At 38.4% G+C, this 23,175-nt stretch overlaps 1 protein-coding gene and 1 long non-coding RNA gene across 2 annotated transcripts in view; one reads left to right on the plus strand and one right to left on the minus strand.

Annotated features, from left to right (window-relative positions):
• LDLRAD4 (low density lipoprotein receptor class A domain containing 4) overlaps positions 1-23,175 on the plus strand; it is a 303,264-nt gene that overhangs the window by 86,257 nt on the left and 193,832 nt on the right.
• Positions 21,343-23,175, minus strand: part of LOC309611108 — a 123,174-nt gene continuing 121,341 nt past the window's right edge. Inside the window, exon 2 of the long non-coding RNA XR_014234334.1 lies at positions 21,343-21,967. This is a non-coding gene — a long non-coding RNA (uncharacterized lncRNA). The remainder of the gene's footprint in view (positions 21,968-23,175) is intronic.

Raw genomic sequence — 23,175 nt, forward strand, 5'->3', positions numbered from 1 at the left:
GCTATAATGTCTTGTGGGGGTGTAATATGTATGTAGACTTAAAATACTTGATAATAGCATAAAAGATGAGAGTGGAGTTGAAGGCACTTCCATTGTTAAGAGAAGTTGTTAATGTTGTAATCTCCATCGTAATCACTATGATAATCATGTATAATTGAGGTAGTAATAGAAGGGAAATTGAAATGGTAAAAAGTACTTAATCAATTCAAAGAAAGTAAGAAAGGAGAGATAGAGAAACAAATAGTGTGATGAACCGAAAACAAATAGCAGCATGGTCGATTTTCACTCAGACATGAAATGCAGCTGGACTAGATACTTTGTTTACTTGACAAAGGTTGTAGATCTGGATATTTAAACAAACAATTGCTGCTTAGTATAGGTATACCTTAAATAAAAGGTATTTGACACAGAAGGATTTGACAGTAAAAGGATGGAAGAAGATACACTATGCCAATACACCAACCAAACCAATGTTATAGCTGTACACTAATGCCAGATGAGGTAGACTTTAAGGCAGTGAGCATTGCTAAAGGTAGAGATATTTTATAATGATAGAAGGTGAATTCCCAAAGAAGATAATTTAACCTAAAGGCAGGATCTATAGCCACAAAGGGATAGTCCTTAAATTTCTCCCAGATATACCCAGCTCTTAGGGACAGTTTCAGTCAGTAAAGACTCCCAACTTCTTCAGCCTTAAGCATAATGCACACATCCCTAAAGGCAATTTGGATAGAAGAGCCTTGCCTGCTCAGCTATTGAGATGATTTTTTTTTTTTTAAAGGATAAAGAGTGTTTCAAGTGTGTCTGAATTCATTTTGATGGATTTATAAATAGCATTTCTTCACTGGGAGGCATGTATCACTTAAAAAAAGTTAACAATTGAAATTGGTTATCCTCTATCTTTTTAATAAATTCACAACAATTAGAGATTGGTTGAGGTAAACCTGTGTATTTTCTGTGGCACCGCTAGAAAGACCTTACAGTATTGTTGATGTGTGATCTTTGAACATGGAAAATGTTAAAAAAAAAAAAAAAGCAAGTTACAACACAGTATGTACACTACGTACGATCCCACTTGAGTTAAAAATGTGTCTGTTATATTTATATAGAAAAAAGTCTGGGAGAATGCACCAAAAAAGAAATAATGTTTCTATCTGAATGAAAAGATTATGGGTGATTTTATCTTCCCTGTTTTCTGTACTTTTGTATCTTTTCCAAAAAACATTTATTACTCAGGTGGTAAATATAAAAATTATTTGAGAAAAAAACACTTTATTATATGACACTAGCTATTTCTACCAGGAGAATCTGTGTCTTCTTTTAATCTTTATTAATGTACATAGTTAGATTTCACATTGTGTTAAATATTTTTCTGTTAATGTCATTTGGAAAAATAGAATTTTTTGTATTATCACATAGTTGAATATCTGCTGTTTTGAATGAATTGACCCATTTGTAAAACGTACCTGACTTTTCCTCATGTCCCTTACTAAGGGGATTGTTCCTTTAGCTGTCAGTGTTAGGAGTTTTCTCTGACACAGGAGTGGAGCCCCTCAGAGGTGAGGCTGTGCCCTTGTCTGTAGCTCCCAGTTTATAGCACCACTCCTGCCTTCCCTTCTGCCTGTGGCCATCTGTGTTTTGAGGCATGGAGCTTTAATTCTTGGTGGATCTTCAGTGTGTCCTCAAAAATTAGAATAAATGCCCATCAGTAAGGCTAAAAGTTCTTATTTTTTCTTCATCTGACTGTTAAATGGGCCTGGATGACAATGGGAAGCTTTGTGCTACTTTTAATATGATGTTAGGTATTCCAGTGATTCCAAGCCAATGTGGTGATGTGGTGCCACAAAGGCCACAGACCCAAGGAGGGTGCTGGGTCCTGAGTTGTTGCTGGAGTTGTTGTCAAGTGTACTCGTGGGTGAACGTGGGCAGTGCTGTTGCCACCCAGGTTAGAAAAGCCCTCTTGCTTCGGACTAAATCAGGTTTCCTCTCCATCAAGGATAGTGGTCCCCTCTTTTCTCTGGATTCAGTGTCCCCTTTTATCTCTGGGGGGGCATCGGAAGCTTGTTTTTCCTGGTTTTGGTTACTGGTTCTGGGCGCAGCTCCCCTGCAATCGCATCTCCTCTGGGCAGCTGGAGTTCCACACTTTCTCCTGCAGAGCTCACTTTGTATGCAGAGAGTGATGGCTGAAGGAACGTCTCTTCATTTGCGCATTAACGGCTTTATTGATTCCTTAGCCTGGTCCTGGCCCTAACAGTCACCCATCTTGGCTTGGAGTTGGAGGAGGACTTGACTATTGCACAAAGTTCTCAGGGTTTAAATGAGGAAAGCCCAGAACTAATAGGGAAAAATGCTTGCAAGAATTGTTGGTGAACTCGGGTCCTACTGCATCTGTAACACATCAAGCTTATTAGTGTGTGAGGTCATTCACTGGTTGGATTTTTTTAAATGCTGTTGCTGCTCTTATTCTTCATAAAGCCCTTAATGTTGGTTAAATATTTTACATGTATCGATTAATCTATTGCTACTCCTCTCTGCAGTACCACCTTTTGTTTGTGTAGGCTTTATGGTTTATAAAAGCATGAATTGATCCTCATAATGAACAACGACCCTGTGAAATAGCGATGGGAGGTGTTATTAGTCCCAGTTCACTGACAGGAAACAGGTGTGCGGGGGTAGAATGGCTTGCCCAGTGTCCTACAGCCAGGAGTAGAGCCTGAGTTTTCTAGTTTTGGTCTGATGATACTTTGTTTACAGATATCAAGCTGCTTCTGGACCCCCGGTGGATCGGGAAAGCTGGAGTTTTAGAGGTTGAAGGAAGCAGGAATTGAACGCTCTTCCTGCAGAGAAGCCAAGTTCATTATTCATTTGAGACACTTGTTAACATTCAGTTTAAGTGTTTCTTCCTAAAAGTTATTACTGGATTATTTTTTTCATTGTTATCTATTTTTAGATTTGCTTTTAATTTATGACTGGTGATACTGGATTTCTGTTTATGGTACTGATAGACAGCTCCCTTTTTTTGGTATTGCAGCCAAGATCTTTAATAGAAACTAAATGAGGGAAATGTCTCCCTATTTGTACCCTGCCTTCCCCAGGATTAGTGGTTGATGAGGATGGTTCTGAGCAGTCCTCAAGTCACAGGCAAACCCAGTGGTCACTGCTTCTCTGCTCCTGGCATAGGAAGTTCTTGGGGGTATGGCTGGAAGAGCTTGCCTTCCTGTGTGGGCTCAAAGCTGTACTTTTCTAGGAGCTCAGGGTGAGAAGTCCTGTCCTTGACATCCTTCTTGAAGCAGATGCAGCTGCTTCCGAAAGAGGTGTTCAGCCTTCACGGGTGCGTCTGTGCCCACTGGGGCAGGTAATTCACGCAGGGCTTGAGCCTGAAGCCAGTCAGCTAGGGCACCACTAGCTCCGGGAACAAGAACTCTTCTTTTACATAATCTTATTTTCAGCCAGAAAGTGATTAGATTTATAATAAATAGTACAGTTGGTCTGTAGCTATTGTAGAAACAGAAAAGAGGGCACCCAAGTGACTGAAATTTTGGGAACCTTGAATGAAATGACCTCTCAGTGTGTGTATTTCAGGACGTGGTTGGTTTTTAGCTCTAAAACTGATGGTTTAATGCTCAGATCAGGAGGCATTACTCAGGATCACTATGTTGAATTGGTACTATTTTTTTAATGATAATTTTACAAATAAAAGAATTCTCGACTTACATTCCCCAATGAAAGAGGGGATGAAGAAGAAAATAAGACCAAAAGAGCTGTATATGGCTAATTCATGGGCTGTAAAAAAATATATATATATATATTTTTTTAATTTGGACGCACTGCGTGGTTTGCGGGATCTTAGTTCCCTGACCAGGGATTGAACTTTCGCCCTTGGCAGTGAAAGCATGGAGTCCTAACCATTGGACTGTTAGGGAATTCCTGAAATATTTTTGTTTTGACTTGGAACAGTGGTGTCCACACTGTTGCAGAATCAGAGTTACTTCTTATGCTATCCTGGGATATCCTGTCAGTGACACGTGATTCTTACCCAAAGTTCTTAGTTTACATTACGGTCCACTCTTGGCTTTGTACATTCTTTGGGTTTTGATAAACGTATAATGACACATATCCACCATTATAGTACCATACAGAATAGTTTTACTACCCTAAAAATGCTCTGTGCTCTGCCTATTCATTCATTCCTCTCTCCAATCCTTGGTAACCACTTATTCTTTCATTGTCTCCATAGTTTTGTCTTGTCCAGAAAGTCATAAAGTTAGAATCATACAATATGTAGTCTCTTCAGATTGGCTTCTTTCACTTAATAATACACATTTAAGGTTCTTCCATGTCTTTTCATGGCTTGATAACTCATTTCTTTTTAGTGCTGAATAATATTCCATTGTGCAGATGTACCACAGTTGATCCATTTATCTACTGAAGGACGTCTTGGTTGCTTTCAAATTTTGGTGATGTTGTATACAGTGGCTGTAAGCATACATGTGCAGGTTTTTGTGTGGATATAAGATTTCAACTCATTTAAGTATATACTAAAGAGTGCAATTGCTGGATCATATGGTAAGAGTATGTTTAATTTTGTAAGAAACTACCAAACTGTCTTCTAGAGTAGCTGTACCATTTAGCATTCCCACCAGCAATAAATGAATGTTCCTATTTCTCTACATCCTCACCAGCAGTTGGTGTTGTCAGTGTTTTGGATGTTGGCTATTCTAATAGATGTTTAGTGATATCTCATTGTTGTTTTAATTTCTAATTCCCTAATGACATATGATGTTGAGCATCTTTTCATATGCTTATTTGCCATCTGTATATTTTCTTTGGTGAGGTATCTGCTCAGGTCTTTTGCCCATTTTTAGTCAGGTTGTTCATTTCTTACTGTTAAATTTTAGGAGTTCTTTGTATATTTTGGATAATAGTCCTTTATTAGATATGTTTTTTACAATTATTTCCTCCCAGTGTGTGGCTTGTCTTCTCATTCTCTTAACAGTGTCGTTCACAGAGAGAAGTTCTAAATTTTAGCAGAGTCTAGCTTCTCAATTATTTCTTTCATGGATCATGACTTTGGTGTTGTGTTAAAAACTCATCACCATACCCAATGTCATTTAGATTTTCTCCTGTGTTATCTTCTAAGAATTTTATAGTTTTGCATTTTACATTTAGGTCTTTGGGCCAATTTGAGCTAGTTTTTGTGGAAGGTGTGAGGTCTGGATCTAGATTTATTTTTTGCATATGGGTGTTCAGTTGTTCCAGCACCATTTGTTGAAAAGAGTATTTTTTCCCCTCCATTGTATTGTGTTTGCTCCTTTGTCAAAGGCCAGCTAACTGTATTTATGTGGGTCTATCTGGGCTGTTTATTCTGTCCTGTTAATCTGTCTGTTTATTCTTTAATCAGTATCACACTGTCTTGAATACTATAGCTTTATAGTAAACCTTGAAGTCAGGTAGTGTCTATTCTCTGACTTTGTTCTCCTTCAATATCATGTTGGTTATTCTGGTTCTTTTACCTCTCCATATAAACTTTAGAATCAGTTTGTTGATGTCCACAGAATAACTTGCTGTGATTTTGACTGAGATTTAATTGACTCCTTAGACTGAGCTGGAAAGAACTGACATCTTGACAATACTGAGTCTTCCTTTCCAGGAGCATGGACTATCTCTCCATTTATCTAGTTTTTTAAAATTTCATTCATCAGAGTTTTATAGTTTTACTTAAATAGATTTTGTACGTATTTTGTTAGATTTATACCTAAGTTTTTTATTTTGGGGGGTGCTAATCTAAATGATATTGTTTTTAATTTCAAATTCTACTTGCTTATTGCTGGCACTAGGAAAGTCATTGACTTTTATATATTAACCTTATGTCCTGCCACCTTGCTGTAACTGCTTACCAGTTTTCAAGAGTTTTTCATCTTTTTTTTTTTTTTTTTTTGGATTTTCTACATAGACAATTTTATTTCTTCCGTCACAATCTGTTGACCTCCCCCCCCCTTTTTTTGGTCTTACTAAATTAGCTAGAACTTCCAGTACAATGTTGAAAAGGAGTGATGAGAGAGGACATCTTGCCTTGTTCCTGATCTTAGCAGGAAAGCTAGTTTCTCCCCATTAAGTATGATGTTAGCTGTAGGTTTCTTCTAGATGTTCTTTATTAAGTTGAGGAAGTTCCCCTCTATTCCTAGTTTGGTGAGAATGAGTTGAATTTTGCTTCATGGCCTCATCTGAAAATTTTTTAAATTGGTGAATTAAGTTTATTTACTTTGTGTTTAAGTTCATTATTGATATGATAGGTATATTTGGTTTAAATTCTGTTCCATTATATGTTTTTATGGTTTTCTTTAAGTCATTTTCATTATGTGACCTATTTATTTATGCTTATATGTTTGGCCTGAGTTCTGTCATGCTATTTTTTGTTTTCTGTTAAGAAAATTTTAAGTCTCTTGTTATGGGGTCTTTTTTAAATTTATGTTTTATTTTTTGATATTTACAGTTGCTTGTATCTTTTTCTAGTAGTAACCTTTTTGATTATAACTTAATTAAATGCCATTACTCCTCTCTTTTGTTGGAGAGAAACTCCTACTATGAGCAATGATGTTTAGCACCTGTCTTCTTCCTTCTTGTCCTATCTGTCCCCTTTTGTGCTTGATGTTAGTCAATTATATTATCTTATTAGTATTTATTTTCATATTGTTACCTATGCTTATATGTCTATTACCTTTTTGTCAAATTTAAATGATATCTTTTGATTCTCAGCCACTAGGCAGTGGCATTACCGTGTCTCCTACCATCTGTCACCGCTCTCCTACACTGTCATAATTTTTGTTTGTTGTATCATTTTTACATTATCACACATTATAAAATTTACATTTGGCTTATCACTTTAATCTTTATATTTGTTTTAATCTTAGTTCTACAGTGAAGTGAATTCAGTTGCCGGTTCTTTTGTCTTTGCTTCCCCAGTTGTCTTTTGGGTTCAAGGGGACAATAGTTTCTGAGTTCCAATGTGTTCAAAACTATTAGTCTGTGGTCTTTATACTTGAAGGAATACCAGGCTGGATATGAAATCCTTGGCTCACACTTTATTTTCTTAAGTATCAATATTTTAAGAATTTTGAAGATTTATTCTACTGATATATGGCATTGTATATTACTGTGAAGAAATATGAGGCCAGATTAATGCATTTACCTCTGATAGGTGACTTGATTTCTTTCTTTTTGCCCAGCTGCCCCAAGGAGTTGTTTCTTATTTTGAAGTCCAAACTTAATAAGTCCAATTTTACTAGAATATGTCTGGATGCTAACCATTCTGGGTCAGTTTCCTTGTCACATGGGATGTCCTGTGTGCCCTTTCATTACATGGATTTAAGTCTCCTAGTTCCATTGAAAATGGAGTTTGAAATTCCATACTTATTTTCATTGTCTTTTTCATATTCAGACGAAATAGGAAATAGTTTTATTTCTTTTATTCTGGATAAGGAAAGTAGTTTCACAAACATTAAGTAACTTGATCCTTTCAGCCAGCAAAAGGCAGAGTGAGGATTCAAAACTGAGTTTAAAAGCTTATGCTCTGTTACTGTACCATGGTGTTTCTTTAGGACTGGAAATATAGTCACAGAAGAGAGCAGTTATATGGTCAAAGGAACCTTAGTCTCATTGGGTATTTGTCACAGAGGTAGATGCATCTAAGTAGCAAGTGATGGTCCTGGAACATTTTTGAAATTTCATTTAGTGGACCACTGAGAACTTCATGGTCTTCTATAACTTCAAGTTTCCTCTCCTCTCACCACCCGCCCCCACCCCCACTTTCATTTTTTCCTTCCTTCTGTGTGACCCAAAAAGGAGACTATAGGTAGATAAAGCTCTTTATTCTCATTTTCTATTTTCTTTTGATTTTTCCTTTTTCAAACTGGACTCATTAATATGTGTTCTCCCTTTGATTTGTTAAAGGGGAACTCCAGTCAGACTTTCTGTGGAGCTGCGGGATGAGTGGGTAATATCAGATTTCTTTTCTTGTCTGGTTTCACAAGTTTAGAGTGGTTGAGCTTCCTGAAACAGAGAGATCTAAAAACAGTAACTGCTGCTGTTGACTCTGACAGGCTCCTCAGCCCTGAACATTGCTGTGCCCTTCTTAAATACAGTGTTGGTGGATTTGTTTGTGAATGTTTCTGAGAGTATAAAGGTTACTCTCACACATATGTTTACTCTGTAAAGATAAGGTTCTGGTGAAAATAGAATTGAACTGTGCCATGTTCTCCATCTTAGTATTTCTGTGAAGAACAGTCTAGTTTTCAGAGATTATTGGTGGTTGTTACTGTATTAAAAAAAAAAAGGCTTAATTACTAACACTTAGGGTCATTGTAGGATCAAACTTAGTTGCTTGTACGTACGGGTCCTGTATACAAATTCTGGCTTGTGTGTTTTTTTTGTTTTTAGCTGGGTAGATTTGTGAGAGACTCAGGGTGGAGAGTAGACAGAGAAGATGATGGTGTTTCAAAACCATGCTTTCCATTGACTTTGTTTCCTCTGAAGAGGACAGAGGTGAGTCTAGGGTATTATTATTTTTTGTGGGTATGAGTCTGTTTTGGGATTGGACGAGGGAAAAGACACATTTTTTAAGAATTCATAAAATAACTTAAAATTTTGTTGATGCTTAATTTATAATACCTATGACATAGCTGCATATATCGATAGGTAAGAGGGAAACATTTGATAGTTTTATTTCCCATATATCAGGGACTACTTTCCATTGCAGCTGAGAATAACATTCACTGATGAAAATAATGGCTTTTTAAAAATTAATGCTTTATATGGTGAGCATGCCATCTCTTTAAATCTGTTTTCCTTTTATATATCTATTTCTTAATTTTGTGCCCTTTTCATATATAAAGGTAAAAAGTTAGCATAAAAACATAAGTAAAGGATTTCCCTGGTGGCGCAGTGGTTAAGAGTCTACCTGCCAGTGCAGGGGACACGGGATTGAGCCCTGGTCTGGGAAGATCCCACATACCATGGAGCACCTAAGCCCGTGCGCCACAACTACTGAGCCTGCGCTCTAGAGCCCGCGAGCCACAACTACTGAGCCCGCGTGCCACAGCTACTGAAGTCCGTGTGCCTAGAGCCCATGCTCTGCAACAAGAGAAGCCACCGCACTGAGAAATCCACACACCGCAATGAAGAGTAGCCCCCGCTCGCCCCAACTAGAGAAAGCCCGCGCGCAGCAATGAAGACCCATCGCGGCCAATAAATAAATAAATTAAATAAATTTTAAAAAAAAGTAAAACTACATATGGCTAGAAAAGATACAGTGCCAAAGTGTAATGCTGAAATTCTTTTTTAAAAGCGATGAAACAAGAAGGTTTTTTCTTTTATTATTAAGGTGATAAAGATTATGAAAACATTTTGAAAATAGAGATAAACGATTTTAAAAAGGAAATAATCAATCTTACTTCTTGGAGGTAACCATCAATGTTTTTTAAATTGTTAATTTTTTAACATTGTGATTAAATATACATAACAAAATTTACCATTTTAACTATTTTTAAAAATATTTATTTTCCTTATTATTTATTTATTTCTTTTGCATTGGGTCTTAGTGGCGGCCCTCGGCACATGGGATCTTTGTTGACGCATGTGGGATCTTTTCTTTTTAATTCCATTATGGTTCACAGTCTGCTCAGGTTTCTCTTTAGTTGTGGCGTGTGGGTTTTCTCTCTCCAGTTGTGGTGCGTGGGCTCCAGGGTGTGTGGGCTCTGTAGTTGTGGCACGTGGACTCCAGAGCGCATGGGCTCTATAGTTTGGGGCACGTGGGCTCTAGTTGTGGCACGTGAGCTCAGTAGTTGTGGCTCATGAGCTTAGTTGCCCCGCAGCATGTGGCATCTTAGTTCCCAGACCAGGGATCTAACCCATATCCCCTGCGTTGGAAGGTGGATTCTTTACCACTGGACCACCAGGGGAGTCCCCCATTTTAACTATTTTTAATTGTATAGCTCCATGACATTAAGTACATTCTCAGTGTTGTGCAAATATCACCACCATCCATCTCCAGGACTTTTTCTTCTTCCCAAACTGAAACACAGTTTCCATTAAACACTAAGTCCTCCTTTCCCCCTCCACTAACCCATTGGCAACCACCATTCTACTTTGTCTCTATGAATTTGACTACTCCAAGGACCTCATCTGAGTGGGATCAGATAGTATTTGTCCTTTTGTGTTTGGCTTGTTTTACGTAGCATAATGTCTTCAAGGTTCATCCATGTTGTACCAAATGTCAGAATTTCCTTCTTTTTCTAAGGCTGAATAATACCCCGTTGTATGTATATACTATGTTTTGTTTATCCATTCATACTTTGAAGGACACTTGAGTTGTTTCTACCTTTTGGGTACTGTGAATAATGCTGCTATGAACCTTGGTGTAGATATATCTGTTCAAGTTTCTGCTTTCAGTTCTTTTAGTTATATACCCAGAAGTCAAATTGCTGGAGCATATGGTAATTCTATTTAATTTTTTTTTTAATAGATTTTATTTATTTATTTATTTTTTGGCTGCGTTGGGTCTTCCATTGCTGTGTGCGGGCTTTCTCTAGTTGTCGCAAGCGGGGGCTACTCTTCGTTGCGGTGCGACGGCTTCTCATTGCAGTGGCTTCTCTTATTGCGGAGCACAGGCTCTAGGCACGCAGGCTTCAGTAGTTGTGGCACACGGGCTTCAGTAGTTGTGGCTCACGGGCTTAGTTGCTCCATGGCATGTGAGATCTTCCTGGACCAGGGCTCGAACCCATGTCCCCTGCATTGGCAGGCGGATTCTTAACCACTGTGCCCCCAGAGGAGCCCCTGTTTAATTTTTTGAGGAATTTCCAGACTGTTTTCCACAGCTGTACCATTATTCATTCCTACCAGCAATGCACAAGTGTTCCTATTTCTCCATGTCCTTGTCAACACTTGTTACTTTCTGTTTCATTGTTTTCTCTTTTTTTAAACATCTTTATTGGCGTATAATTGCTTTACAATGGTGTGTTAATTTCTGCTTTATAACAAAGTGAATCAGCTATACATATACATATATCCCCATATCTCCTCCCTCTTGTGTCTCCCTCCCATCCTCCCTATCCCACCCCTCTAGGTGGTCACAGAGCAATGAGCTGATCTCCCTGTACTATGCGGCTGCTTTCCACTAGCTATCTATTTTACATTTGGTAATGTATATATGTCCATGTCACTCTCTCACTTCATCCCAGCTTACCTTTCCCCCTCCCCATGTCCTCAAGTCCATTTTCTACATCTGCGTCTTTATTCCTGTCCTGCCCCTAGGTTCTTCAGAACCATTTTTTTCTTTTTTTTTTTAGGTTCCATATATATGTGTTACCATACGGTATTTGTTTTTCTCTTTCTGACTTACTTCACTCTGTATGACAGACTCTAGGTCCATCCACCTCACTACAAATAACTCAATTTCGTTTCTTTTTATGGCTGAGTAATATTACATTGTATATATGTGCCACATCTTCTTTATCCCTTTATCTGTCGATGGATACTTAGGTTGCTTCCATGTCCTGGCTATTGTAAATAGAGCTGCAATGAACATTGTGGTACATGACTCTTTTTGAATTATGGTTTTCTCAGGGCATATGCCCAGTAATGGGATTGCTGGGTCATATGGTAGTTCTATTTTTAGTTTTTTAAGGAACCTCCATACTGTTCTCCATAATGGCTGTAGCAATTTACATTCCCACTGACAGTGCAAGAGGGTTCCTTTTCCTCCACACCCTCTCCAGCATTTATTGTTTGTAGATTTTTTGATGATGACCATTCTGACTGGTGTGAAGTGATACCTCACTGTAGTTTTGATTTGCATTTGTCTAATGATTAGCGATGTTGAGCATCCTTTCATGTGTTTGTTGGCAATCTGTATATCTTCTTTGGAGAAATGTCTATTTAGGTCTTCTGCCCATTTTTGGATTGGGCTGTTTGTTTTTTTTTTTAATACTGAGCTGCATGAGCTGCTTGTAAATTTTGGAGATTAATCCTTTGTCAGTTGCTTCATTTGCAAATATTTTCTCCCATTCTGAGGGTTGTCTTTGTGTCTTGTTTATGTTTTCCTTTGCTGTGCAAAAGCTTTTAAGTTTCATTGGGTCCCATTTGTTTATTTTTGTTTTTATGTCCATTTCTGTAGGAGGTGGGTCAAAAAGGACATTGCTGTGATTTATGTCATAGAGTGTTCTGCCTATGTTTTCCTCTAAGAGTTTGATTGTGTCTGGCCTTACATTTAGGTCTTTAATCCATTTGGAGTTTATTTTTGTGTATGGTGTTAGGGAGTGTTCTAATTTCATTCTTTTACATGTAGCTGTCCAGTTTTCCCAGCACCACTTACTGAAGAGGCTCTCTTTTCTCCATTGTATGTTCCTGCCTCCTTTATCAAAAATAAGGTGACGATAGGTGCGTGGGTTTATCTCTGGGCTTTCTATCCTGTTCCATTGATCTATATTTCTGTTTTTGTGCCAGTACCATAGTGTATTGATTACTGTAGCTTTGTAGTATAGTCTGAAGTCAGGGAGCCTGATTCCTCCAGCTCCGTTTTTCTTTCTCAAGATTGCTTTGGCTATTCGGAGTCTTTTGTGTTTCCATACAAATTGTGAAGTTTTTTTTTCTAGTTCTGTGAAACATGCCATTGGTAGTTTGATAGGGATTGCATTGAATCTGTAGACTGCTTTGGGTAGTATAGTCATTTTCACAATATTGGTTCTTCCAATCCAAGAACATGGTATATCTCTCCATCTGTTTGTATCATCTTTTATTTCTTTCATTAGTGTCTTATAGTTTTCTGTGTACAGGTCTTTCATCTCCTTAGGTAGGTTTATTCCTAGGTATTATATTCTTTTTGTTGCAGTGGTAAAAGGGAGTGTTTCCTTAATTTCTCTTTCAGATTATTTATCATTAGTGTATAGGAATGTAAGAGACTTCTGTGTGTTAATTTTGTATCCTGCTACCTTACCAAATTCATTGACTAGCTCTAGTAGTTTTCTGGTAGCATCTTCAGGATTCTCTATGTATAGTATCATGTCATCTGCAAACAGTGACAGCTTCACTTCTTCTTTTCCAATTTGGATTCCTTTTATTTCTTTTTCTTCTCTAATTGCTGTGGCTAAAACTTCCAAAACAATGTTGAATGACAGTGGTGAGAGTGGACAACCTTGTCTTGTTCCTGATCTTAGACGAAATGGTTTCAGTTTTTCACCATTGAGAACGATGTTGGCTGTGAGTGTGTCATATATGGCCTTTATTATGTTGAGGTAAGTTCCCTCTATGCCTACTTTCTGGAGGGTTTTTATCATAAATGGGTGTTGAATTTTGTTGAAAGCGTTTTCTGCATCTATTGAGATGATCATATGGTTTTTCTCCTTCAGTTTGTTAATACGGTTTATCACATTGATTGATTTGCATATGTTGAAGAATCCTTGCATTCCTGGGATATACCCCACTTGATCATGGTGTATGATCCTTTTAATGTGCTGTTGGATTCTGTTTGCTAGTATTTTGTTGAGGATTTTTGCATCTATGTTCATCAGTGATATTGGCCTGTAGTTTTCTTTCTTTGTGACAGCTTTGTCTGGTTTTGGTATCAGGGTGATGGTGGCCTCATAGAATGAGTTTGGCAGTGTTCCTCCCTCTGCTATATTTTGGAAGAGTTTGAGAAAGATAGATGTTAGCTCTTCTCTAAATGTTTGATAGCAGTCGCCTGTGAAGCCATCTGGTCCTGGGCTTTTGTTTGTTGGAAGATTTTTAATTGCAGTCTCAATTTCAGTGCTTGTGATTGGTCTGTTTATATTTTCTATTTCTTCCTGGTTCAGTCACAGAAGGTTGTGCTTTTCTAAGAATTTGTCCATTTCTTCCAGGGTGTCCATTTTATTGGCATATAGTTGTTTGTAGTAATCTCTCATGATCCTTTGTATTTCTGCAGTGTCAGTTGTTACTTCTCTTTTTTCATTTCTAATTCTATTGATTTGAATCTTCTCCCTTTTTTTCTTGATGAGTCTGGGTAAAGGTTTATCAATTGTGTTTATCTTCTCAAGGAACCAGCTTTTAGTTTTATTGATCTTTGCTATTGTTTCCTTCATTTCTTTTTCATTTACTTCTGATCTGATCTTTATGATTTCTTTCCTTCTGCTAACTTCGGGGTCTTTTTGTTCTTCTTTCTCTAATTGCTTTAGGTGTAAGGTTAGGTTGTTTATTTGAGATGTTTCTTGTTTCTTGAGGTAGGATTATATTGCTATGAACTTCCCTCTTAGAACTGCTTTTGTTGCATCCATACGTTTTGGGTTGTCGTGTTTTCATTGTCATTTGTTTCCAGGTATTTTTTGATTTCCTCTTTGATTTCTTCAGTGATCTCTTGGTTATTTAGTAGTGTATTGTTTAACCTTCATGTGTTTTTATTTTTTACAGATTTTTTCCTGTAATTGATATCTAGTCTCATAGTGTTGTGGTCAGAAAAGATACTTGATACGATTTCAGTTTTCTTAAATTTACCAAGGCTTGATTTGTGACCCAAGATATGATCTATCCTGGAGAATGTTCCATGAGCACTTGAGAAGAAAGTGTATTCTGTTGTTTTTGGATGGAATGTCCTATAAATATCAATTAAGTCCATCTTGTTTAATGTATCATTTAAAGTTTGTGTTTCCTTATTTATTTTCATTTTGGATCATCTGTCCATTTGTGAAAGTGGAGCATTAAAGTCCCCTACTATGATTGTGTTACTGTCAATTTCCCCTTTTATGGCTGTTAGCATTTGCCTTATTTACTGAGGTGCTCCCTATGTTGGGTGCATAAATATTTACAATTGTTATATCTTCTTCTTGGATTGATCCATTGATCATTATGTAGTGTCCTTCTTTGTCTCTTATAATAGTCTTTACTTTAAAGTCTATTTTGCCTGATATGAGAATTGCTACTCCAGCTTTCTTTTGATTTCCATTTGCATGGAATATCTTTTTCCATCCCCTCACTTTCAGTCTGTATGTGTCCCTTGGTCTGAGGTGGGTCTCTTGTAGGCAGCATATATACGGGTCTTGTGTTTGTATCCATTCAGCCAGTCTATGTCTTTTGGTTGGAGCATTTAATCCATCTACATTTAAGGTAGTTATCGATATGTATGTTCCTATTCCCATTTTCTTAATTGTTTTGGTTTTGTTATTGTAGGTCTTTTCCTTCTCTTGTGTTTCCTGCCTAGAGAAGTTACTTTAGCATGTGTTGTAAAGCTGGTTTGGTGGTGCTGAATTCTCTTAGCCTTTGCTTGTCTGTAAAGGTTTTAATTTTGCCATTGAATCTGAATGAGATCTTGCAGGGTAGAGTAATCCTGGTTGTAGGTTTTTCCCTTTCATCACTTTAAATATGTCCTGTCACTCCTTGCTGGCTTGCAGAGTTTCTGCTGAAAGATCAGCTGTGAACCTTATGGGGATTCCCTTGTATGTTATTTGTTGTTTTTCCCTTACTGCTTTTAATATTTTTTCTTCGTATTTAATTTTTGAGTTTGATTAATATGTGTCTTGGTGTGTTTCTCCTTGGATTTATCCTGTATGGGACTCTCTGTGCTTCCTGGACTTGATTAACTATTTCCTTTTCCATATTAGGGAAGCTGTCAACTATAATCTCTTCAAATATTTTCTCAGTCCCTTTCTTTTTCTCTTCTTCTTCTAGGACCCCTATAATTCGAATGTTGGTGCATTTAATGTTGTCCCAGAGGTCTCTGAGACTGTCCTCAATTCTTTTCATTCTTTTTTCTTTATTTTGCTCTGCGGTAGTTATTTCCACTATTTTATCTTCCAGGTCACTTAGCCGTTCTTTTGCCTCAGTTATTCTGCTATTGATTCCTTCTAGAGAATTTTTAATTTCATTTATTGTGTTGTTCATCATAGTTTGTTTGCTCTTTAGTTCTCCTAGGTTCTTGTTAAAGGTTTTTTGTATTTTCTCCATTCTGTTTACCAGATTTTGGATCACCTTTACTGTCATTACTCTGAATTCTTTTTCAGGTAGACTGCCCATTTCCTCTTCATTTGTTTGGGCTGGTGGGTTTTTGCCTTGCTCCTTCATCTGCTGTGTGTTTCTCTGTCTTCTCGTTTTGTTTAACTTACTGTGTTTGAGGTCTCCTTTTCACAGGCTGCATGTTCGTACTTCCCGTTGTTTTTGGTGTCTGCCCCCAGTGGCTAAGGTTGGTTCAGTGGGTTGTGTAGGCTTCCTGGTGGAGGAAATGGTGCCTGTGTTCTGGTGGATGAGGCTGCATCTTGTCTTTCTGGTGGGCAGGACTGCGTCAGGTGGTGTGTTTTGGGGTGTCTGTGACCTTACTATGATTTTAGACAGCCTCTCTGCTAATGGGTGGGGTTGTGTTCCTGTCTTGCTAGTTGTTTGGCATAGGGTGTCCAGCACTGTAACTTGCTCGTCATTGAGTGGAGCTGGGTTTAGCCTTGAGGTGGAGATCTCTGGGAGAGCTTTCACCGTTTGATATCACGTGGAGCCAGGAGGTCTCTGGTGGACCAGTGTCCTGAACTCAGCTCTCCCACCTCAGAGGCACAGGCCTGACACCCGGCTGGAGCACCAAGACCCTGTCAGCCATATGGCTCAGAAGAAAAGGGAGAAAAAAAGAAAGAACGAAAGAAAAAATAAAAATAAAATAAAATAAAGTTATTAAGATAAAAAATTTAAAAAATTATTAAAAATAAAAAGTTAAAACGTAATAAAAAAAGAAAGAAGGAAGATAGCAACCAAACCAAAGAACAAATCCACCAATGATAACAAGCTCTAAAAACTATACTAAAAAAAAAAAAAACGGACAGACAGCACCCTAGGACAAATGGTAAAAGCAAAGCTATACAGACAAAATCACACAAAGAAGCATAGACATACACACTCACAAAAAGAGAAAAAGGGAAAAAAAATCTATGTATAAAAAAAAAGGAAGAGAGCTACCAAATCAATAAACAAATCTGCCAATGATAATAAACTCTAAATACTAAACTAAGATAAACATAAAACGAGAAACAAATTAGATGCAGAAAGCAAACCCCAAGTCTACAGTTGCTCCCAAAGTCCACTACCTCAATTTTGGGATGATTTGTTGTCTATTCAGGTGTTCCAGAGATGCAGAGTACATCAAGTTGATTGTGGAGGTTTAATCAGCTGCTCTTGAGGCTGCTGGGAGAGATTCCCCTTTCTCCTCTTTGTTCGCACAGCTCCTGGATTTCAGCTTTGGATTTGACCCCACCTCTGCATGTAGTCGCCTGAGGGCGTCTGTTCTTCGCCCAGACAGGACGGGGTTAAAGGAGCACCTGATTAGGGGGCTCTGGCTCACTCAGACCAGGGGGGCGGTGGGGGTGGGGGTGGGGGGAGGGCGGGGTACAGAATGTGGGGCGATCCTGCGGCGGCAGAGGCCGGCGTGATGTTGCAACAGCCTGAGGCGCACCGTGTGTTCTCCTGAGGAAGTTGTCCCTGGATCATGGGACCCTGGCAGTGGCAGGCTGCACAGGATCCCGGGAGGGGAGGTGTGGATAGTGACCTGTGCTTGCACACAGGCATCTTGGTGGCTGCAGCCACGGCCTTAGCGTTTCATGCCCGTCTCTGGTGTCTGCGCTGATAGCTGCGGCTCACGCCCATCTCTGAAGCTCGTTTAGGCGGTGCTCTGAATCCCCTCTCCTCGCGCACCCTGAAACAGTGGTCTCTTGCCTCTTAGGCAGGTCCAGAGTTTTTCCCGGACTCCCTCCCGGCTAGCTGTGGCACACTAGCCCGCTTCAGGCTGTGTTCATGCAGCCAACCCCAGTCCTCTCCCTGGGATCTGACCTCTGATGCCTGAGCCTCAGCTCCCAGCCCCCACCCACCCCAGCGGGTGAGCAGACAAGCCTCTCAGGCTGGTGTGTGCTGGTCGGCACCGATCCTCTGTGCGGGAATCTCTCCACTTTGCCCTCTGCACCCCTGTTGCTGCGCTCTCCTCTGTGGTTCTGAAGCTTCCCCCCTGCCACTCCCAGTCTCTGCCAGTGAAGGGGCTTCCTAGTGTGTGGAAACTTTTCCTCCTTCACAGCTCCCTCTCAGAGAGGCAGGTACTGTCCCTATTCTTTTGTCTCTGTTTTTTTTTTTTTTTTTTTGCCCTACCCAGGTACGTGGGGAGTTTCTTGCCTTTTGGGAAGTCTGAGGTCTTCTGCCAGCGTTCAGTAGGTGTTCTGTAGGAGGTGTTCCACATGTAGATGTATCTCTGATGTATTTGTGGGGAGGAAGGTGATCTCCACGTCTTACTCCTCTGCCATCTTGAAGGTCTCTGTTTTCGTTTTGATAATAACCAATCTGATGGGTGGTGAAGTGGTGTCTCGTGCTTTTTTGTTGTTGTTTTGGGGTTTTATTGTTTGTTTTTTATGGGATCAAGCAAAGGCTGTTTATTCAGAGCTTGGTATTACAAGCGAGTCAGCCACCCATCACTTGTGTTTGGCAGAGTCTCAAAAGCAGGCAGAGGAGAGGGAAAGCTTTATATAAAGTGAAAAAAGGTGTGCTGGAAGGAGGAAGTGTTGGCTTGGGGAAACTGTAGGTGGGCTAACTAGAAGCTGTGCATCATATGTGATTGGTTAGGCATATTTGGCTTTCCCAGTTGGTCCTCAGTTGATATCAAGGGCAAAAATTAGCAAAGCTGTCAGTTATTAATCAAGTCCTGGCCATTTTGTGTTGATTGCTATTGGGGTTGTTTGGCTTCCTGGACTGATTGCTGCAGACTGTAGATTGGAGTTGTATTTTTATTTTTGGTCTGGCCATTGTCTGTTTGTATATTCAATCTCTTGGTCCCTGCTTCTGACCATTCTCTCATTTCCTGGAGGTTGATGAATTCAGGGAAAGCCAAAGATCCAGATCTTCACTGCTTGGAGTTTGCTCAGCTGTCTTCATGGTCAACTGTATTGCAAGATCTTCTTGCCCTTTTTGTTGTATCATCATGGAGATCATCTAGGATCTTTTCCACTTGCTCTATGGGTGGGTCAAAGACCACCGGTTTACAGGTGCTCTCCTTTGAACCAGTCAAGAAGGATGCGCAGGTCCATGCATGCCTGTCCCGTGAATATAGGTAAATCCTCCCCTCCTTCTCCTCCTGGGGCAGGGCCCCTGCAGTGTACTGGTGGAAGCTGGATGCCACAGCCCCTCAGAACCCGGAAGCCCTTGGGTGGCCCCTGAGCTTTTTGGCCCAGGGTTTGGGCCCGCTCTGGGGTGGCCCACCCCCACAGCCCAGTATTAGGTCAGACCCAGGCCCAGGTGGCTGGGATTTGTGGAGGGTGCACCTGCTGCCGGACGGATGAACCCCGTGATGCTCACTGTGGTTTTGATTTGCATTTTCCTCATGATTTGTAATGTTAAACATCTTTTCATGTGCTTATTGGCCATTTGTATATCTTCTTTGGAGAAATGTCTATTCAAGTCCTTTGCTCATATTTTAATCAGGTTGTTTGCTTTTTTAAAAATTTTTGAGTTGTAGGTGTTCTTTATATATTTTGAGTATTGTTAAGAAAGAGACAACAGGTCTAAAGTGGAGTCACTTGTGCTTAGTCCTCATCACCAAACCAGACTTAATACTTAAGTTAATTACAGTTTCAGCCTCTCCCAGGAGTGGAATCTTAAACTAGCCAATTTGGAATTACCTGAGGTAATCTGACCAATAGACCCCTGCCACCCCTAAAGTAAGGTGACCTTGCCACAAACAGTCCACTCTGCTGATAACTTCCTTGTTCTGCCCCATTCTGCCTATAAAAGTCTTTCATATTATACAGCTCTTCTGAGTCTCCTTTCTGTTAGATGGGATGCTTCCCAATTCATGAATCCTTGAATAAAGCCAATAAGATCTTTTAAAATTTACTCAGTTGAATTTTGTTTTTTAATATCAATCCCTTATCAGATATGTTATTTGCAGTGTTTTTGCCAGTTCTTTGGGTTGCCTTTTCACTTGTTTGATAGTGTATTTTGATGTGCAAGTTTTTAATTTTGATAAAGTCCAATTTATCTACTTATTCTTTGCTGCCTTTGTTTTTTGGTGTCATATCTAAGAAATCATTGCCAAATCCAGTGTCATGAAGCTTCGAAACCTATGTTTTCTTCTAAGAATTTTATAGTTTTAGCTCTTACATTTAGGTTTGATCCATTTTGAGTTAATTTTGAGTTACTTTTGTGGTATTAGGTAAGGGTCCAACTTCATTTTTTGCATATGGATATTTAGTTTTCCCAACCCACTTGTTGAAAAGTTTGTCCTTTGTCCATTGAATGGTCTGGGATCTCTAGTCCATTGGTTTGTCTGTCTTCTGCCTGTACCACACTGTTTTAATTACTGTAGATTTGTAGCAAGTTTGGAAATCGGGAAGTGTGAGATCTTCAACTTGGTTCTTCTTTTCCAAGATTGTTTGCCTATTTGGGGTCCGTTGATGTTTCATATGAATTTTAAAATAAATTTTTCTATTTCTGCAAAAACTGTCATTGAGAATTTAATACAGATTGCATTGAATCTGTGGGATCACTGGATAATATTGACATCTTGACAATAATAAGTCTTCTTAAAAATATTAAGTCTTATAATTTATGAACTTAGGATGTCTTTCCATTTATTGGTGTCTTTCATTTCTTTCAGCATTGTTTTTTAGTTTTCAGTGTATATCTACTTAGTTAAGTTTATTTCTAAGTATTTTATTATTTTTGATGCTATTGTAAATGGAATTTTTATCTTAACTTCCTTTTTGTGTTGTTCATTGTTAGTGTATAGATATGTAACTGATTTTTGTGTGTTGATTTTGTATCCTACAGCTTTGCTGTATTCATTTATTAGTTCCAGTAGTTTTTCTTTTTTGTGTTTATGTGGAATCTTTAGGGTTTTCTACATATAGTATCATGTCATTTGTGAACAGAGATAATTTTACTTCTTTTCCAATTTGGATGCCTTTTATTTATTTTTCTTACCAACTTTCTTTGGCTAGGACTTCCAGTAGAAGTGGTGAAAGTAAGCATCCTTGTCTTGTTCCCAGTATTAAAGGAAAAGTTTTGTTTTCAGTCTTTCATCATTGAGTGTGATATTATCTGTGAGTGTTTCATAAATGGACTTTATAATGTGTAGTATTTTCCTTCTGTTCCTAGGTTTGTTGAGTGGTGTTTTGTTTGTTTGTTTTTGTTTTTGTTTTGTTTTTAAATCATGGATGGGTGTTGAATTTTGTTAAATCCTTTCTTTCTGCATCAGTTGAGATGATCATGTGGTTTTTTTCCCCTTCATTTTGTTAATGTGTTGTATCACATTGATGTTTATCAATTATGTGAATAATCTTTGCATTCAGAGACTAATCGTACTTTGTCATGTTGTATAATCTTTTTAATATGCCATTGATTTTGGTTTGCTAGTATTTTCTTGAGGACTTTTGCATCAATGTTCATAAGGGATATTAGCTTGTAGTTTCCTTTTTTTTTTTTTTCTTATAGTGTCTTTGTCTGGCTTTGATATCAGTAATTCTGTTCTCATAGAATGAGTTAGGAAGTGGTCCCTCATCTTCAATATTCTGGAAGAGTTTGAGAAAGATTGGTGTTAATTCTTTAAATGTTTGGTAGAACTCACCAGTGAAGACATCTAGTTTGGGACTTTATTTTTTTTTTTAATACTATTTATTTATTTATTTATTTATTCATTCATTCATTCATTTATTTATTTATTTATGAATGACTGTGTTGGGTCTTCGTTTCTGTGCGAGGGCTTTCTCCAGTTGCGGCAAGCGGGGGCCACTCTTCATCGCGGTGTGCAGGCCTCTCATTATTGCGGCCTCTCTTGTTGCGGAGCACAGGCTCCAGACACGCAGGCTCAGTAGTTGTGGCTCACGGGCCTAGCTGCTCAGCGGCACGTGGGATCTTCCCAGACCAGGGCTCGAACCCGTGTCCCCTGCATTGGCAGGCAGATTCTCAACCACTGTGCCACCAGGGAAGCCCGGGACTTTATTTTTTAATGGGAGTTTTTTTGATTACTGATTCAGTTGTCTCACTTATTATATGTCTGTTTAGATTTTTTATTTTTTCCATGATTCAGTTTTTGTTAGTTATGTGTTTCTAGGAGTTTGTGCATTTCTTCTGTGTATCCAATATGTTGCATATAATTGTTCATAGTACTCTTTTATGATCCTTCTTATTTTTGTAAAATTGGTAGTAATGTGTCCACTTTCCTCTTTTATTTTATTATTTTGAGTCTTCTTTTCTTGGGTAGTCTAGCTAAAAGTTTGACAATCTTCGTGATCTTTTTGAAGAACCCACTTGGTTTCACTGATTTTTTTTTTGCTGTTTTTCTATTCTCTGTTTCATTTATCTCTAATCTTTATTGTTTCCATCCTTCTAGCTTTTGGTTTATTTTGTTCTTTTTTTCTAGTTCTTAAGGTGTAAAGGTAGGTTGTTGATTTGAGATCTTTTTAAATATAAGTATTTATAGCTATAAATTTCTCTCTTAGCACTGCTTTGCTACATTTCACAAGTTTTGATATGCGTTTTTATTTTCATTTGTCTCAAGTTATTTTCTAATTTCCCTTACGATTTCTTAGTTGACCTATTGGTTGTCTAATAGCATGTTATTTAGGTTCCTCAGGTTTGTGAATTTTCCACTTCTGGTATAGATTTCTAGTTTTTTCCCATTGTGATCAGAAAGATACCTTTAGTGATTTCAATCTTTTAAAATTCATTACCTTGTTTTCTGGCCCAACAAATGTTCTATCCTAGAGAATATTCCATGTGCATTTGGAAAAATGTGCATTCTGCTGTTGTTGGGTGAAGTGTTCTGTACCTGTCTGCTAGGGTACAGTTGGTCTGTAGTGTTGTTCAAGTCCTGTATTTCCCTATTGACTTCTTTGTATCCGTTATCGAAAGGGGGGTATTGAAATCTTCTATTATTGTAGAGCTGTCTAATTCTTCTCTTCAGTTCTGTCAGTATAGATTCATATTTTTAAGCTTTGATGATTGATCCATATATGTTTATAATTGTTATATCTTCTTATTTTATTTTATTTTATTTATTTTATTTTTTTAATATTTATTTCATTTTTTATTGAAGTATAGTTGATTTATTTATTTATTTGGCCACGCCCCATGGCATGCGGGATCTTAGTTCCCTGACCAGGGATGGAACCTGTGTCTCCTGCATTGGGAGCTTGGAGTCTC

This window comes from Balaenoptera borealis (genome assembly GCF_965194805.1).
Source record: "Balaenoptera borealis genome assembly, chromosome: 14".
Lineage (NCBI taxonomy): Eukaryota > Metazoa > Chordata > Mammalia > Artiodactyla > Balaenopteridae > Balaenoptera > Balaenoptera borealis.